Raw genomic sequence first — 19,237 nt, 5'->3', positions numbered from 1 at the left:
TATTTTTAATGTAAACTGTTAACCTTCACATTAGTGTCCAGGGACAATTTCTTTCTTTCTTGTTTTAGTGCTGTAAAGCCCTTTTACAGTTCAGGGGTGTGTTACAGATACTGTGACACTTCCACTACATGATATGAGTTCACATTCCTAAAGCCTTTCAACTGTACAGATTTTCGCATGATGTCCAGATTTGTGCCTCATACTCTTTTTCTATTTGTCATGGGAGTGTGTTTTCCTGGCAAATCAGTGACAAATCATTAAAGACTGCAGTTATAAAATATTGATGGACATTTGAGTTTCACACATCGTACTCTTCAGAAAATCCATGCTAATGCAAGATCTGTCATGCTATCAACTTTCTAAGTTTGTAAAGGCAATATTTAAAAACTGTTCCCTGAATGTCTGGTGTTATATTAGCATGCATTTTCTGAATGATACAAAGTCTGTAACTCAAATTACGTTAATATTTAGGGATCTGTACAGTTGAGAGGTATGAATTTTTTTTATTTGTAAAGTGTCGTACGGTACTTTCACAATGCAGTGGGTATGTCACGGTAACTATCATATACCCCCTGAACTGGATTCAGTTCCCATTCATAATTTCAGTGTCCACGGACTCTGTTTTCTAATGTAAAGTGCCATACAGTTAATTCCTGAAAGATGCATTCTTAAAGAAATAAACTCATGTTTAATAACATTTTTATGGTATCCCAAAAAGAATAGAGTAGCTCTAACTCATCACATTAGACCATGGTAGCAAGGAGGATTGAACTTCCAGAAATAGAAACATATATAAAAGCATCTGTGCTTAAAACTACAATAGACTGGATAAACCCAAATTATTTTGCCAACTGGAAAGAATTAACAACGGCTATATTAACAAATGAATTTAATCTGTTAAAAAAATGTTAATAGTAGACAAATCAAACAAACCCTGGTACATACTATGCATAAGTATACAATATCATATTAAAAGCAAAATAGTGGAATCCAAGTGGTAAGTCCTCCGTTGTTAAATAGAAATGAATAAACTAAAAAAAATCGTTGTAAACTAACAACAGATGGAGCCAGGCATGCACAAGTCCCAGAATCCAAACAAAAGCTCACGAAATAAGACAGTTCAAACTATGATAATCACCACTGAAGGTGAAAACATTATTTTTTGACTTGTTTTTATATTTATTTCTTTTCCATTCTTTAACTGTTTTATTGTATAATTGATGAGTTGATTGATGTGATTTAACCATTGGCTGCTATTTGATTTTTGTAGAGTTTAAATAGTGGCTATGCCAGTAGCTGTTTCATGGTCTGATGAAGCTAAATAGTGAAAGCGCTTACCTTGTGTCGACTACAATAAAGGATATTTTATATGTTTTTATACATACTTGGACTTTCTGTGATTATCATAGTTTGAACTGCTTTATTTTGTGAGCTTTTGTTTGGATTCTGGGACTTGTGCATGCCTGGCTCCATCCGTTGTTAGTTTACAATGATTTTTTTACAATATAATATAACAAAACCTTCTAAAACAACACTGATTAATCATTACATCAATTCCTTTAGGAAACTTATCAATGCAAACATAGATCTAAAACTTTGGTTTGACCTTTTAACCCCATTTACCATCACTAAGAACTTTCCTCACAAAATATATAGGGGAACAAAATAGATTCTTATGCTGGTTTCAATGTGTAAATAAATTAAATGTTTTAGATATACATATGATAAAAACTGCTTACAACATTCCAACACAGGACTGATTAACCTTACAAAGCATTCTAATGTATACTCAAGATTTGTGCAGATTAATTAATAATTCCTCATTTAAAGATATTCCTAATCTAATAAGTTTTCTGTATGAATTTATATATAATAGTTGTGAAAAGAAAAATTCCATTTCAAATCTATATAAAGAGTTAATAACATATAAAACAATTCCCAAACCATCATACTGGCAGTTCTTAACAAAAGGTCAGTCATTGCAGTTAACAGAAGAAATGAAAACTAACATCTTACTATCAGTTAATTACACCTCTAACACACAGTACTGGAAAATATTTAACTGGAAATACTTACATAAAGCATTTTTAACACCAGATAGAATTTAAAAAATTAGTACTACTACAAATGTTTTTTGCTGGATGTGTGAAAATTCAAATAAAGCAGACTGGATTCATATTTTTATGAGTGTAATAAAATTAAATCATATTGGAATGGAATCAATCATTTTTTACAAGCTTTATTTAATGAATCCTTTACCTTGACTAAAATATTGATTATACTAAATGTAAAGGAAGGTCCCTACCTGAATAAGACAAATATGTATTTGTTATGGACAATACTTGCTATATCTAGGAAATGCGTAACCAGAAGGTGGAATTCAAATACTCCCCTGACCTTGGAAGAATTCTACACTTTACTGAAGACAACTGCATCGATGGAAATAAAACTCAAAGCACTACGAATCTATCCCAGGCCATTGGTAAATAATTCTTGGAAGAAAGTTATATCTTTGTTGGACACTCTGCAATAATCAATATTGTATCTCTGATAACGGATCTGTTAATTCTATATTTAATAACATACAGTGTATATAATTGAAAGTTGGGCTATTGTAAATATTATATATAGTTTAAAATGATATTTAAAAATATTATGTAAATGTTATTTTAATTGAAAATAAAAAAATATTTGAGGAAGATTGTAAAAATACCAATTTCATGAACTTTAATCATACTTTGACTTAGGAATGGGGTCCATTCCCATTGAGGTATTAGAAACCCAAAAGACTTGGAGAAATTAAAAAAATGAATAAACAATATAAATGTACTGAATGCAGTAAAAACTTCAAACACTGCAGCAATCTTGGGTATCATGCCACTCAGACTATGTTCATGTTGGTTTACAAAGTCTTTAGAAAAACTGGACAAATGCATATATGCAGATCATATGATAAAGAACTAGAAATAGATGTACATGTTATTACTGACTGCAGTACACTCGTGGCTGAGGATCTGTGTATTGAGAGTCAAAACAGTGTGGCAAGAAGCTGCACTGAAGATTGTGCAAACACTACAACACAAGTAGGTGAGAAGCACTATAAACATGAACAGCAAAGCACTAGTGAAAATGAAGAAGTTCTGATTAGATGGAGTCATGCATTACCAAAAATTATGAAAATAGAAGCAAGAAAATGAAACATAGTAGTCAAAGCAAAAAAAGGACAACATTGTTATTAATCATTGAAATAGCTACACCCAATGATTATAGTGCCCTTTGTACTGAGAGACATAAAGTCATAAAATGTCAGGATTTGCAAGTAGAAATTAGAGCAATGTGGGATAAAGACAACTAGACCTTTCCAATAGTAGCAGGAGCAGCAGGCCTCATGAAAGTGAGTTCTTAAGTGTATTTAAAAATGCTACCACTCCAAATGACTCCATATGAACTGTAGAAGGAGGCAGTTGTGTGTACATTGTGTCTGTGGAGAAGAACACTCATACCAGACATCAAACACTAAAGCAGTACTAATCTCTTTAACTCTAATCGTACCCTGACTTAAGAATGGGGTGCATTCCTATAATGGTGTAAGAAATCAAAAACATTTGGAGAAATTAAAAAATAGGGTAACCATCTATGTGTGCTGAATGTGATAAGTATTTTACACAAAAGCTGCTACATCTAATACACCATCAGTACTCTCACACAGGGATTGGGATGGAGAGAAGATAAAACCAGCAAGCAAAGGAGAGCATTATTGCTGGAACTGAATTCATCCTGAAGTCTTGATGAGTACTTTTATGAGGTGGAACCTGTTTTTACAAAATCTGACCAAAAGACACTGATATATAGATTGTATTTTATATAGCATATACTGTATCATGGACAAAATTAGGTTAAAAAATAAAAAGACAGGTTGGTGCCCAATCCTGATAGGCACACTGGTGCCAGGACTTGAAAAAATGACAGTGTAGAACCCTCAAAACACAGAAATCATGTATTGTTACTGTTATGCAAGGATCCCAAAATTTCTGGATATAAGATGCACAAAAAGATTGAGAGAAATTAGAGGAAGTAAAATATTTGTATAATAAAACTGTCAAAATCTTTAAAAGCTTCAAATGCAAATTTGTGTTCATTAATAAACAGATTCATGAAAACATTGTATAGATGAAAACATATTGAGCCATTTGGAAAAAGAAGTGACTGAGGAAGTGTGAAAATATAACAACAAAACCTAGAGATTTTTGCAAAGCATAAAAGAGAAATGTGGACATGGGAAAGAAAGAGAGATCTGATATGGTATAATATTTATGCAAAGGAGAAAGCCAAACTAATCAATACAAAAAAGCAGCTCCAAAGATATTTGAATGGAAATACAGGCAAAGGCACCCAGATATGGAAAATTTTACAAAACAAAAAGATCACAAAGGGGAGATTTAGAACAGAAGATTAGTGAAGCAGAAGTTAAACAAATAGAAGGTGAAGTAGTGGAATACCTGCAAAGTGAAGGACTTAGTGTAAAACATCTAACACAGGTTATGTCACAGCATGACAGAACAATGAGTCCCCAAGGTAAGGAGAAACAGGTGGAGCAGGAGACATCTGAAGAAGAAATATGGACATGGAAAAGAAAAAAGGGATTTAATATGATGCAATATTTAAGTAAAGTAGAAAGTAAAACTAACCAGTAAAAAAATCACCCAAGATACTTGAAGAGGGATACAGGCAAATATGGGACATTCTGCAATACAAAAAATAAGAAAACAAAGGGGATGTAGAAAAGAGGATTAGTAATGGAGAAGTTAAAGAAATAAAAAATGAAGTTAAGGATTACATGTGAAGCAAAGGATTTGGTGTAGAAACTCTAACTCTGGCAATGCACAGCATGATAGAACAGTGAGTCCACAAATTAAGGAAAAACAGGTGGAACAGGAAGCATCTGATCAGTTGCCACATGAAGATATTCTGGAGACTTCAGTAGGAAACCAGTAAAAAAAGTTCAGTTGAAGTTGCACAGGTAGGGAAGGAAAGGAAATGGTGGCACTCTGATGCAGTCAATGTTGTGGAGTGATAGACCAGTGAGTTCACATATGAAAGAGCAACAGATGATGCAGCTGAAGAGAATGTCACAAGATGTTCTAGAACTTTCTGTAGAATGCCCGCAGGAAATGAAGAACAAAGAATGTGCCCTTAGTATAGAAGAAAATGAGCTAAGGGAAGAGTTGCTTGATTTAATAGAGATGAATAGACATATTAATATCAATGAAAGAACTAAATTACAGGAAGTCAATACAACCAAAAATGTTAGAGGTCTGATAAAACACATGAACATGGTAATCAAGACTTAACAGAAATTCATGTGACATAACACAAGTAAATAGGATATTACTGTGCAGCTAAATTAATAACAGATAAATTCTTACCATAAAAACACAGGGCAATAGGAAAGAAAGGGAGGAAATTGAATGCCATCATGGAAGTATCGAACAGAGAAAACTATAAAACAATTAAGACAAGAAATATCACTGTTAGAAGAGTATAGAAGTGGGAACAGATCAACAAAAATACTTAGAAAAGCAATGTGTAATATTAGAACAGACCAGGATCTATCATGCACTACTGCAAATAAAGTAAAATATCGCAAGCAGAAAAACATAGACAATATGAAGGTAAATATAAAGGAAAAGTACAAAATAAGCAATTAAATGATGACCCAAAAAGTTTTATAGAGAATTGGGAAACAAAGCAAAAGGAATAGAAATAGCACCAAAAAAGGAGAAATATCTATGAAGATCTTGTGGAGCATAACAAAGATGTATGGGCAGAAGACGTGGAAAAAAAAAGTAAAAAGTTCAAATGTACGGGCTATGAAATGGGATGAAGTTACAGCAAGAGAACTTGAAACAAAATTAAGAAAAGCTCCTAAATGGAAAACCCCAGGCCTGATGCAATACCTAACTTTTGGCTAAAAGTATTAACATCCTTACATGATAATTTAGCCCCGAGTAAGTACTACTTATATACGCACCCCAGACACCAACCTGGTTAACAACATGAAAAATTATACTCTTCCTAAACAGTGAACCTGCAAGCTGTCCTAAACACTATAGACAAATAACTTGCCTTCTGGCAATGCATAAACTATACACTGGAATTGATGCCAAAAGAGTTTATTATAGTCATTTAGAAGAAAACTCAAGCATGGCAATAGAACAAAGGAGTAACAAAAGATCATTTGTTGTTAAAGTATCCTCCTTTTTACAATAATCCATTATGACTAAGTATGATGTGGATAGATTGCAAACAAGCATTTAACAGCACCCACATTCATAGATAAAGGAGTGCTTACAGATGTATGTGATACAAACTACATTGATCAATTACATTAGACTGACCATGAAACAGTGGCAATGCACTTTGCAGCTAAGCCATGATAAAGGACAAATTATTATTACAGGGATAAAAATTCAAAGGTGAACATTCCAGGGTGACTCTGTCACTGCTGCTGTTTTGTCTTACCCTAAACCCTTTAAGCTGTCTACTTAACAGATTAGGTCATGGTTACAATTTGGCTCTCAAAAAACAAGTGTAAAGACTTTGCATCTTATTTTTGTGGATGATTTAAAACTGTATACTTCATCAGATGAGGAGCTGAAAGCACAATGAGAAGGGTCAAAACTTTCTCAGATGATACAAGAATTTATTTTGGTCTTGATAAATGTGCAAAAGTAATATTTAAAGCAGGAAGGATTCAGTATAAAGAAAATATCAGTCTGGAACAGGAATGTGATATAAAGGAACTTGAGCAGGAGGGAGTGAGTGAATATTTGGGAACTGATGAAGGATCAACAATAAAACATGAACAAATGTGAACAAAACTCAGTAAGAAATATTTTAGAAGACTAAAATTAATACTGAAAACAGCCCTGACATCTGGGAACAAAGTCCAAGCTATAAACCAATTTGCTCTTCCTGTTCTTATTTACAGTTTTGGGGTGACTGACCCCAAAAGGTATTTGATCAGTTTGACAGTAAAAGAAGAAAAATGCTTCATGCTTATCAAATGATATATAAATATCAGTGTATACCAAGACTATATATTCCTTGTTGTGAAGGAGGTATGGCTCTCCTTGAGATTGATTACATGTATAGGTCTGCAATTGTAGGACTGCATACATATCTGCTGACCTCATCAGATCCAAATATAGTTAAAGTTTTGAAACATGAAGAGAAGTCTAAGATGACCTCCTTGCTTAGTTTAGCAGAAGTATATTGGTGCCAAGCAGTAATGGAAACCAAACCAGAAGTAGACAAAAATAAGGCAGCAACTGAAAGTGCCAAAAACAAAAGAAAGAATATAAAGAGAAGGATCAGATAAGAAGGCAAGAAGTGTGGAAAATGCATAAATATACTTGCAAGCACAGAAAACTCCTGGGAACAACCTCATGTCAATCAGGATCTGATGCAGGAATGGCTAAGGATAGGTGAATTTAAACCAAAAGATGAAAGGTTAGTATTTGTGACCCAGGATAGTGGCCTACATACATGTTGGTTTACAAAGTCCATTGAGTATGTGGGAGAAACAAGCAAATGCATGTTCTGTAAAACAGAACAGGAAACAGTCACACATCTTGTTGCTGGGTGTGATACACTAATGGCAGAGGCTTTTATACTGAAAGGCATAGTAATGTGCCAAGACCTTTGCATCAGGAATTGTACATACATTGTAGTATTGAAGTAGCTGAGAAGCAACATCCTTGACCTGGTTATTACTAACATGGGCAACCATTGCCCTACACCAATAGTCAATTCCTCCCTGGTTAGATCCAACCAGAAAGAAATTGCCATGGAAATCCACATCTCACCCACACACCCTGCAAAGGTATCCACCATGAAAAACTTCTCCAAAGCTAACTTTGGACTCCTAAAAACAGAGGTTGCTAACTTCACAGCACCCATGCCAATGGAAAATAGATGCATGCCTGCCAAATCATACACCAATGCACTGTATGAACATGTATATAAATGCATGGAACTAGCCATACCCAACAGAACCAAGACACTCTCCTCCAAAAAAAAGGAAGCCAATTTGCTAGTCCCTTGCCATTAATAAACTCTGCAACAGAAGGAAGAAACTGTTGCAGAAAAAGGTGAAGTCCTAAGACTGGAAAAATTCCATTATTAGCCTCAACAAAAAGTTAGGATCCCTCATCAAAGCCGCCAAAGCCAGCTATGAAGGCAGGATTGCAGCAGGCACTAAAAACAACCACAAAGCCTTCTATAGTTATATCTAGAATCTCCACGGCAATACCCAGATTTGTTCTTAGTTACTACAAAAATGGTATATCCTATACTGAGCCAACAGATATTGCCAACATACTGGCCAACAGATTCAGTGCCACATTTACCCCTCTCTCCACACTTAAAGGACCAGTCTCAATACCGGACGAATGCCAGGCACCCAGCATTACTGCAACACAAGTTAAAGCTGCATTGTCCAAGGTCAAGAATACAGCTTCCATGGGACCTGACAATTATCCTTGCTGTGTTCTACATGAATTATAAAGTGAACTGGCACCACATCTGTCTGCCCTGTTCACTCACAGTGTCAACTCAGGCTTTGTCCCTACTGAATGGCGCACTGCTACAGTCATCCCTCTCCATAAAGGAGGAGTGACTACAGACCCTGGAAATTATCGCCCCATTTGCCTGATATGTAAGAGTATGGAGCGCATCATCATGGACCTAATTAACAAGGATATAGGGAATTTCCAAACTGTAGATCTCATGTAATTTGGTTTTGTGAAAGGTAGATCATGCCTGGTCAACCTGGTTGACTTTGAGTCAGTCACCAGAGGTGTGGATGAAGGTAAGGCAGTTCATACAGCCTTCCTCGATCTGGCCAAGGCCTTTGATACCATTTCTCACTCAGGAATTATTGTAAACTCCCCATACTAGGCATCAACCCCTATATCGTTAGGTGGGTGGCAAATTGGCTCACAGATAGAAACCTCAGTGTAAAAGTAGCGGACTCCAAGTTAGACTTTGGGCCAGTCATGAGAAGAGTTCCACAGGGATCAGTCCTGGGTCCTCTTATGTTTGGTGTCTACGTCTCAGAAGTCCTGGCCAACACGGAGGGACTCTGGCTGACCAAGTTCACAGATGACTGCAAGCTGGGAGCCATTATTAACTCCCCAAGTGATGCAGACATCCTACAGAAAGGCGTCACTGAGACCAATCACTGGTGTCGAAACCATGGTCTTAAGCTTAATGATAAAAAAGGCGTTGTCATCCCCTTTAGGAAAAAATCAGTTCCCACTAACTACCACATCGATGGGAGCCCACTGAACACTGAAGGTGTTATAAGAGATCTAGGGACACAGGTTGACAACAACCTCCTTCGTCCGCCACACTGCTACTGTGGTCAGAAAGTTCTTCTGTGTGGCACATATCATTACCAAGGGTTTTGTATCCAGGAAGAAAGAGGTCATTATTTCTCTCTACTCTTTCCTCATTAGACCAGTCATAGAATATAATGCCTCATTTGGTATGTACTTCACTAGACACGTAACAGCTGGAGAGGCCACAGAAGTACCTCACGAAGAGGATCCTAGGCCTTAAACAGATATCCTACATAGACAGACTCAAAAAACTCCAGCTATTCTCTGTCACATGTTGTCTACTAAGAGGTGATCTCTGCTTGATGTACAAAGCTGTGTCTGACCCAGCTCTGTTAGAAATGCTACATCTAAAGAAATCACAATCCCTCCACACCACATGCTCCAGAGACCTCAACCTCATTATCACAATCAACAGAACATGCTAGAGGGACAGATTCATAACCCAGAGACTGCTCATGCTCTGGAATAGGCTTCCCATACATATCAAGCAGAGCACCTCACTAGCCCTCTTCAAGAGAAATGAGTGGATGGGAAATAGAAAGTTCTCCCCGGGGACCACACCAGTGGCTCTACTTGATAGAGGCACTGGGAACTAACGTCGGGCGGCACAATGCCAGGCACTTCTGTGGGCTAGGCTTATAAAGGCTTTAGGGCCACTAGCCTAGTATATATCTATGAACCTAAGCACTGGAAACATGAATTACAAAGCATTATAAAAAATTATGTTTATATCACGTGGGATCACCCATTACCAACAGTTAAAAAAATAGTTGTGATAAAAACAGAGATAGCAGTCCATGAAAAAAGATAATTGAAATTGCTACACCCAGTGAATACAGTGTCTTATGTAGAAACAGAGAGAAAGTCATCAAATATCAGGATTTGCTGGCAGAAATGAGGGAAATGTGGAAGATGGATACCCAGACAGTTCCAGTAGTAGTTCTAGTACTAGTAGTAACAATGGGTCTCAAAAAATGTCGCAGTCTTATTTAGATAGGCTACCACTATGTATAACTCCAGATGAACTATAGAAAGAGTCAATTCTGGGCATATTGTGGGTACTGCATATATCACTTTTGGTTACAATGAAAGATTTCATGAACTTTAATCATACTTTGACTTAGGAATGGCATCCATTCCCATCATGGTATTAGAGACTCAAAACACTGGAAAAATGAAAGCAGGTCATTGTAAGGTAGAAGTTAAACATATAGAAACTAAAGTTATGACATATCTGTGATGTGAAGGGTTTAGTGTGGAGACTCCAACACAGGCTGTATTGTATCATGATAGGACAATTGGTCCCTGGACTTAGGAGTAGCAGGAGGCATCTGAAGATTTGTCACATGGTAATGTTCCGGTGCCTATTGTTAGATACTGATACAAAAGGCCAGTTGAAATTGCTCAACAAGAGCAGGAGTGGGAAACAGTGGTGACTTTGATGCAAGTAATGTTGTGGATTGATAGGCTAATAGGTCGTCTGAAGAGGATGTGCCAGAGAAAGATGTTTTGGAACTTTTTGTAGAATATTCACAGGAAAAAGGGAGCAAAGAAGATGCTGTCAGTCCAGAAGAAAATGATGTAAGGGAAGGCCTACTTGTTTATGAGAGACCTGTTAAGGTAGATGAAAGAACTGGATTACAGAAAGTAAATAAGACCCAAAAATGTCAGAAAACTGGTAAAACAGATAAATACCATAATCAGGACTGTTAAGAGAAATTCATATGATGTTACAAAAATAAACAGAATGTATTACTTTGAAGGTCAATTAATAGTAGAAATTCATGCGGTGTAACAGAAATATGATGCATTACCATGAGTCTAAACTAATAAACAATAAAAGGTTACAATGAAAATATAGAGATACAAAGGAAAAGAGGGGAACAAGTAAAATTATAAAGCAGTTAGGACAAGAAGTATTACTGTTAGAAGAATACAGAAAATGGAACAGATCATCAAAAATTCTTAGAAAAACAGAAAATTTGGTGAAAGCAATGCAGAGTATCAAAACAGACCAAAAGTTATCATACACTGCTTCAAATAATAAACTAAAAATATCAATAAAAGCAGAAAACGGAGGAGATATTTAGATAAAGATGAAGTAGAAAAATAAGAGATTCATTAATGATCCAGAAAGTCTTTATTATAGAACTGGGAAACAAAGCAAAAGGAATAGAAACACCACCAAAGCAGTTGCAATAGGTACATTTTGGTAAAATATTTGTGAAGATCCTGTTGAACATGGGGTCTATATTATATCATCGAATGATTAAAATCACAAATGCTCTCAAGAGTGAAAATGATGGACCCGAAAGTGCTTTGTTTGAGATTGCAGTACAGTGAAAATTGGAATATTTGCCCTTTCCTCACTGTAGTGCAATCTCAGAGTTGGAATATATATTTAGCAGGGGGTGTGGGGGGCACAGCCCACTACAATAATGAGTTTGAGGTCCAGCATTTTCGCTCTTTAGAGCATTCATGATTTTAATCATTCAATGTTATATAGACCCTTGAACATGAATAGAATGGATAGAAGAATTAAAAGAGATGGTAAAGAGCTGTAATGTAGATAATATTAAATAGGTTAAAGTAACAATCATAGAAATTGAGACCAAATTATGAAAAGCTCTAAAATAGAAAACCCTGGCCAAGATGCAGTACCCAACTTTGGGTTAAAGATATTAACATCTCTACACAAAGATTCAGCCCTGATTGTGAATTACTTATATGTGCATCTTGAACAGACTCAAACCTGGTTAACAGTAGGAAAAATTATACTCCTCCTTAAGAGTGAACCTGCAACCCATCCTAAAAACTGTATACCAATAGATTGCCTTCTGACCACTACAAACTGTATACTGGATTTGACATAGGCAGAGAATATAATCATTTAGAAGAAAACTATGGCAATAGAACAAAAAAGTAATAAAAGAAAGTTATATGGAACAAAGGATTATTTGTTGCTAAATAAAGTCATAATAAAAAGTTGTAAAAAAGGGGAAAAATTTAAGTATGGCATGGATAGATTACAGAAAACCACTTGACCCACATTCAATAATAATGGAATGCTTACAGTATAAGATACACCCTACATTGACCAGTTACATTGCAATGATGCTAGGGTCATAGGAGGTTACTAGGCTAATAGCCCTGGGTCCCTTACAAGCCTAGCCACGAGTTTGTCCCCAAAAAAGAAACATCAGTCAGCACCTGTCACCCCTGTCAATGAGGGACAAAGGTGGAACCTCTGGGACAAATTTATGGTTTCCCATCCACTCATCAAGTTTGCATTTGAAGAGTGTCAGTGAGATACTCTGTTTGACATGTATGGTAAGCCTATTCCAGAGACAGGGCAGTCTTAGGAAGACAAACCCGTCTCTCCAGCAGGTTTTGTTGATGTCTCATATTAGATTTAGGCCTATTGAGCGGGTAATGCACAAGTAGTTAGACTTGGAGCATCTCTAGTAGGGCAAGGTCCGATATTGCCTTGTAGGCGAGACACAGATCACCTCTGAGCAGTCTGCCTGATACTGGTATCTACTTCAGATTATCGAACTTTCAAAATGCCAACTTTCATATGGCGGACACCATATGATCGACATTTTGAAAGGCTGGCAATCTGTAATAGTAGTGTTAACCATTGAAAACTGTCCCCCCACACCCCCTGCTACTTAATTATTTCCACTCTGAGATCGCACTACAGGGGGAATCTCCTGGTTCTGCACTGTATTGGGATCTCCATTATTCATTGTCGGCCTTTCAAATGTTTGGTCATATGGTGTCGGACATATGAATTTTGAACTTTTGAAAGTTTGAACAAATGAAGGAGACCCGATACTGAGTAGAGTGATAGTGATTTAAGCCTGTGTGCATAGGATAGGTGCTAGAGGCCATGGATTCTCTTTGTGAGGTATTTCTGTGGACTTTTCCAGTTGGTGCAGGTGTTTGGAGAGGTACATATAAAACAGGGCATTATACTCAATTGTAGGTCTAATAAGGGAGGAGTAGACAGAGGTAATAACCTCTTTTTTTCTGGATGCAATCCCTTTACTTATGAGATGAACCAAGTAAAAGGCTTTTATGACCACCGCCGCCATATGATGGTCGAATGTGAGACTATTGTCAACCTGAGTACCCAGGTCTCTCACCACAGGTTGTGTGCTTAGAGGGTTGATGTGGTAATCAGTAGGGGCCATTTTTTTTTTTTGCCAAATGGTACAATACTACTTTTGTTGTGTTTAACGTAAGGCCATGGCTTTGGCACCAGTTATTTGTAGCTGTGAGACCCTCTTGCAGTATGTTAACATCAACTGGGGAGTCAATGACAGCACCCAAATTACAGTCATCTGCAAACTTGGTCAGCCACAGGCCTTTTGTCTTTGCCTGGACCTCTGAGAAGTATATGCCAAACAGTAGAGGTCCCAGGACAGATCCCAGGAAACACCACTAGTGACAGGTTTGCTGTTGGAGGTGGCAGCACCTATTTTGACCTTGTGGATCCTATCTGTGAGTGAGTTGGCCACCCATCTGACTAGATAGGGATCAACACCAAGTTATGTTAGCTTTTTGATGATGCCTGAGTGGGGATTGTGTCAAAGGCCTTGGCCAGGTCAAGGTAAGCTGTATGTACTGACTTTCCCTCATCCAGGGCCTTGGTGACAGTCTCAAAGAAGTCATCTAGATTCAATAGGCAACATCTGCCCCTGATGAATCCAAATTGGGTGGGGTCGAGTGCTTGGAGATTGCCTTTGTCCTTGTTTATGAGATCCATGATAATACGCTCCATGACTTTACAGATGAGACTAGTCAAGCTGATGGGGTGATAGTTTCCCGGGTCAGTAGTGGCACCACCTTTGTGCCAAGGGATGACAATGGCAGTTCTCCACTCTGCTGGAATGAACCCTGTAGTTAGGCTGTGGTTGAATAGAGTGCTCAATGGCAAACTTAGTTCTTGCTGGAGATGGTGCAGAATACAGCCTGGGATACAATCAGGTCCCATGGAAGTTGTGTTCTTTGCCTTGGATAGGGCATTTAACACTTGATCTACAGAGATGTGATGTGTGGGATAAATATCGGGGATGTCGACTGGGCCTTTGGGGGGGCGATTAGGGGATGAAGTTTGCACTGAACCTATCAGTCAGCAGGCTGGTCAAGTCAGCAGGATCAGTGCAAGTGGTATCTTTAAGTACTAATTCAGAACAAACTTGAGCTTTGCCATGGAGGTTCCTAATGTAACTGAAGAAGGACTTGTTTCCCTTTGTTTTGGAGGCGTGTTTCAACTCATAACTGACTCTGGAGGTTTTCACTAATAATGCAATTTGCTTGTTGAGGCAGAGGAGGGAGTTTTTCTGATTTTGAATTTGTTTCTTTTTACCTTTTGGCAACAGTTTCTTTCATGAAATAATGGAAAACCACTTTGCAGTTCAGCCATGACAAAGGGCAAATTATTATCCTGGGGACAAAAATTCAAAGGGAGATACTCCAGGGTGATTCTTTGTCATTACTTTTCTTCTGTTCTTAACACATTAAGCTTTTTACTTAATAGATCTGGCTATGGTTACAGTTTGGCTCATAAAACCAAACTTTTTGTTTAATAATTTTTCATGTGCTTTTTGTGAATGGCTTAAATTTGTATTGTTCATCAGATGAGGATTTGAAAGCATAGCTACAAATGTTTAATGCCCTAAGAATGACATTTGGTCTTGGTAATTGAGAAAAGTTAACGTTTAAAAAAAATGAAAGCTGCATCATCAAGAAAATGTCAACATGAGACAGGAGTGTGATAGAACTTGAGTACAAGAGGGTGTTTAATCATTTGGGAATAGATGGAGGTTCTGCAATAAATCCTGAACAAATGAGAATAAGGCTTAGCAAGGAAGAAATATCTTGAAATCTACAAATAAAGTTCAAGTTATAGATCAGTTTGCTCTTCCTGATCAAAGTTATAACTTTGGGATGATTGATTGGCCCCAAAAAATATTGAATCAGCTGAGCATAAAAACAAGAAAATGCTTCACGTTTTTCAAATGATATATTATAATCAGTGTATACCAAGATGATATAGTCCTTGTTCTGAAGGAGGTATTGGCCTCTCAGAATTGATGGGATGTATAGATCTGCAGTCATGAGACTACATACATATATGTTGCCCTCATCAGTTCAAAACATATTGAAAGTTTTAAAATATAAGTAAAAGTCTGTGATGACATCTTTGCAGAAACATTTCAGAATCAAGTTGAAATGTAAATTAAACAGACATAGACAAAAATCAAACAGCAATTGAATGTGCCAAAAAACAAAGAAAATATAAAAAGAAAAGGATCAGATAAGAAAGAAGAAGTTGAAAATCCACAAAAGTAGTGGCAAGTACATAGATCTGCTGGAATAATCTCATGTTGACTGAGATTTGGCAAAGGAATTCTTAAGGAGAAGTGAACTGAAACCAGAACATGAATGATTAATAATGTTGGCCCAGGAGAGTAGACTAGGTATACACTGGTTTACAAAGTCCATGGAAAATGCTGGACAAGCAGGCAAATGCAGGTTCTGAAAAAAAAAGACAAAAAAAAAATTGATCATTGAAATTTCTACACCCAGTGGTTATAGTGTCTTACATACAAAAGCATACAAAGTCATTAAATACCAGGATTTGCAAGTAGAAATTATAGCAATGTAGAAGAAAGAAACCTGGACAATTCCACTAGTACTAGAAGTGTCAGCACTAATAAAAAAAAAAAAAACTACAATCCTATGTAAATATACCACCAATGCTTGTAATTCCATACTAACTGAAGAATGAGGCAATTCGGAAACCATACATTTTTCATGAACTTTGTGTACCCTGAAGACAGGGTCCATTTCCATCATGGTAAGATGGAAATAAGGTCCTATTGAAGAGGTGGAAACATCAAGAAAAGGAGGCTAAGGTTGGTGGAACTGAATTCATCCTCAGTGTTGGCAATTACCTTTCACTTGGACTTTGCTTTAATAAAACTGCACCATGATAATGCTGATACTGATGTTACTCTGTTTTATATATTGTGGAAAAAGACAGTTTACAAAAAAAAGGAACGTGCCACTTTTGTCATAAGTATTGGTACCAAGACTGGAAAAAAGACTGTAGAATCCTCAGAAAACAGAAAACATTCCTACCGTGGTCACAGGCCATGCTGTGAGCACCCCACTTGTGGAAGAAGTAAGAAACTGACTGGCCAGGAGGAAGAGAGAGAATAAAGTGAACTCTCAGGATAAAGAGATTATGTATTTCTTCTGTTATGCAACATACCCATCAGTTCTACACAGAGGATGTAAAGCAAAAACAAGAAAGATTGAAAGAAGAATATTTGCATCACAAAAACTGTTAAGAGTTACAAGTAATAAATTAAGATCTTTACTAAAGAAAATCAGAACAAAGCAATATCCAGATAAAGAAACATTAGACCATCTGAAAAAAGATGAAACTGAGAAAAAGAGCAAATAAAGAGGCTATCCAAATTTGTTATAAAGGGAGCATTTACTTGGGAAAGCAAATGAGATCTGATATGGTGTAATTTATATATATATATATATATATATATATATATATATATATGTATGTATAGGGTATATATCACTACATTGAAATGGCATAACATAGAATGCAAGCACATCGAACTTATAACCTCGAAGACTGACAACTTTGAAGCCAGGGAAAGAATTTGGAGGGTCGTTTCCATGGCTTCACTATTTCTTCCACTGTGGTGTGATCTCGGAGTTGGTATATTTAAGTAGAGGGGTGGGGGGGGCAAAGCCTCCCACATTAAAATAGTTTGTAGTGTTTGTGTGTTTTGTGTTTTGTGCTGGAACAGCGATTTTTTTCCCAGGGAAAGAAATCACTGTTCTCAGTTTTCGGAGTTTTCAGTTTTCGATGTTTAGAGTTCGATGTTCTTACATTCGATGTTATGCCGTTTCGATCTTATGGTATAAACCCTATATATATATATATATATATATATATATATATATATATATATATATATATATAAAATAATAAGCTGAACTAACAAGTATTGCAACTGCAGCTTCAAAATTTCCAGTAAAAGAGAAAGTGGATTTTATTGAGAACAAACACATTTAGTGATGTGGAAAAGCAACAAATAGGAATTGAACTGTTTAACCAGCTTTGGAGTAAATGGTTTTGTTTGGATACTTTAATGCAGGCAATATCCAAAAATGATGTATCAATAAATCTTCAGAGAATGGTACAACAAAGGACGCATTTAGAAAAGGTATAATATAAAATAATTTTTTAACCTACTGCAAAAGACTTAGTTAAAAGATCAGTTAAGACTGCACAGCAGGGGAAGAGCAAGAAACAGCAAAGAAGACACTGTCAGAGAAGTAATGATCTAAAGAAAGAGCTATTTGATTTAATAGAAGTGGACAGACACATTAAGATAGACAAAAGAGAAGGAGCTTCCAGTAATAATGGACTGCCAGTGAGTCATGGGTCATCTCTTTCTAATCCTCAGCAAGTAAAAAATCAATGCTTTTTCCCGTTAGTTTTCTAAAACCTCCGTCTTTTGGTGGGAGTAAAAGGACTTTCCGATGAGGAGATAGTCTGTGATCCATGCATGGAAAGCCAAAAGTAGCTAAAAATAAAAAGCAGTCTTGATCACCATGCTAGGCTTCCACACAGACAGTAACAAATATGGAAGGCCATAGTGTAGAAACTTCAACAGATACTTTCAGCAGTAAAGCAGTTATGGAAGAAGTGTTGGAAAAGTTTACATAGATAGCCAAGAAGTGGGATTGATATGTTAAAAAGACACTGAATTAATTGTGCAGTTGATGGAAACTGCATTAATGACACACATAGATGCAACAGAGGGATTGCGAAGGGAAGTGACAACCTTAGGAACATGTGCTGCAGACAGTCAAGTGAAAACAGAAATGCTTGAGGGATGAATAGCAGAGATGGTGGACAGGATTCTAAGAAAAGAATTTACAATTTGTAAGCTTAGAGACAATTGCAAGGAAAGCAGACAATGGCATATATGAAACATTCATTGTCTGTTTGGATTGGGATGTAGGAAGCAGAGATAGTTACTGAAAGGTGCACTGAGTTTTTGTTTCAGGGACTCTTAACTAATATAAGTGGTCCTAGAAAATGGTTGGTATTTTCTCAGTATACCTAAATTAAAAAAATATTGTTCTCACTTTGGACTGTAGGTTGAAAATTGTTGGTAGGAACTGTTAAAAGAGTTTTCAGTGAACATGACTTTATAATGTCAACACTAAGAAAAAAAAAGGGGCAGGTTTATTCCTGTTATGAAACTGTGTAAAGCATTTAAACTAAAGTTGAAAGTGGTATATCCTTCCTATTTCATGACAGTGTTTTTCACCGAAACAAAAAAGACATTTTTGTTTCAGATGATGCCAGGAAAGCCACACTAGAGCAGAGTGATAAGGCAGTCATTAAGGCAGAAGAATGCTCTGTTGAGTGTAACTCGGATTCACAGAGGCAGGTGAAGCAAGCTATTGACCCTTTTCCAAAAAGTAATACCAATGTAAAGAGGGCTTCCAAGTGGTGAGATAAGGTATAAAAGTGGTAGTCTAAACCTGACTCTGTGATTGGAGGATGTAGGTAGTAAAGGTACTGTCTTCAAATAACACTGTTGTCTTCAATATCCAGCAGTGATGTGAATGAAAACTGGATTGCTGTGGTTATTTACATGTTAAACTGGGGGAGGTGGGAAGGAAACAACACTGTGGCTTGCAAATTACTTGTATTACTGTCTTTGTATGTTAAGAAAATATGGTGTTTACCATGCCAAGCACCACTGAAATACAAA

This window comes from Protopterus annectens, chromosome 10.part0, assembly GCF_019279795.1.
Source record: "Protopterus annectens isolate FY-2018-M chromosome 10.part0, PAN1.0, whole genome shotgun sequence".
Taxonomy (NCBI): domain Eukaryota; kingdom Metazoa; phylum Chordata; order Ceratodontiformes; family Protopteridae; genus Protopterus; species Protopterus annectens.
Note: the sequence above shows the minus strand (reverse complement) of the source record.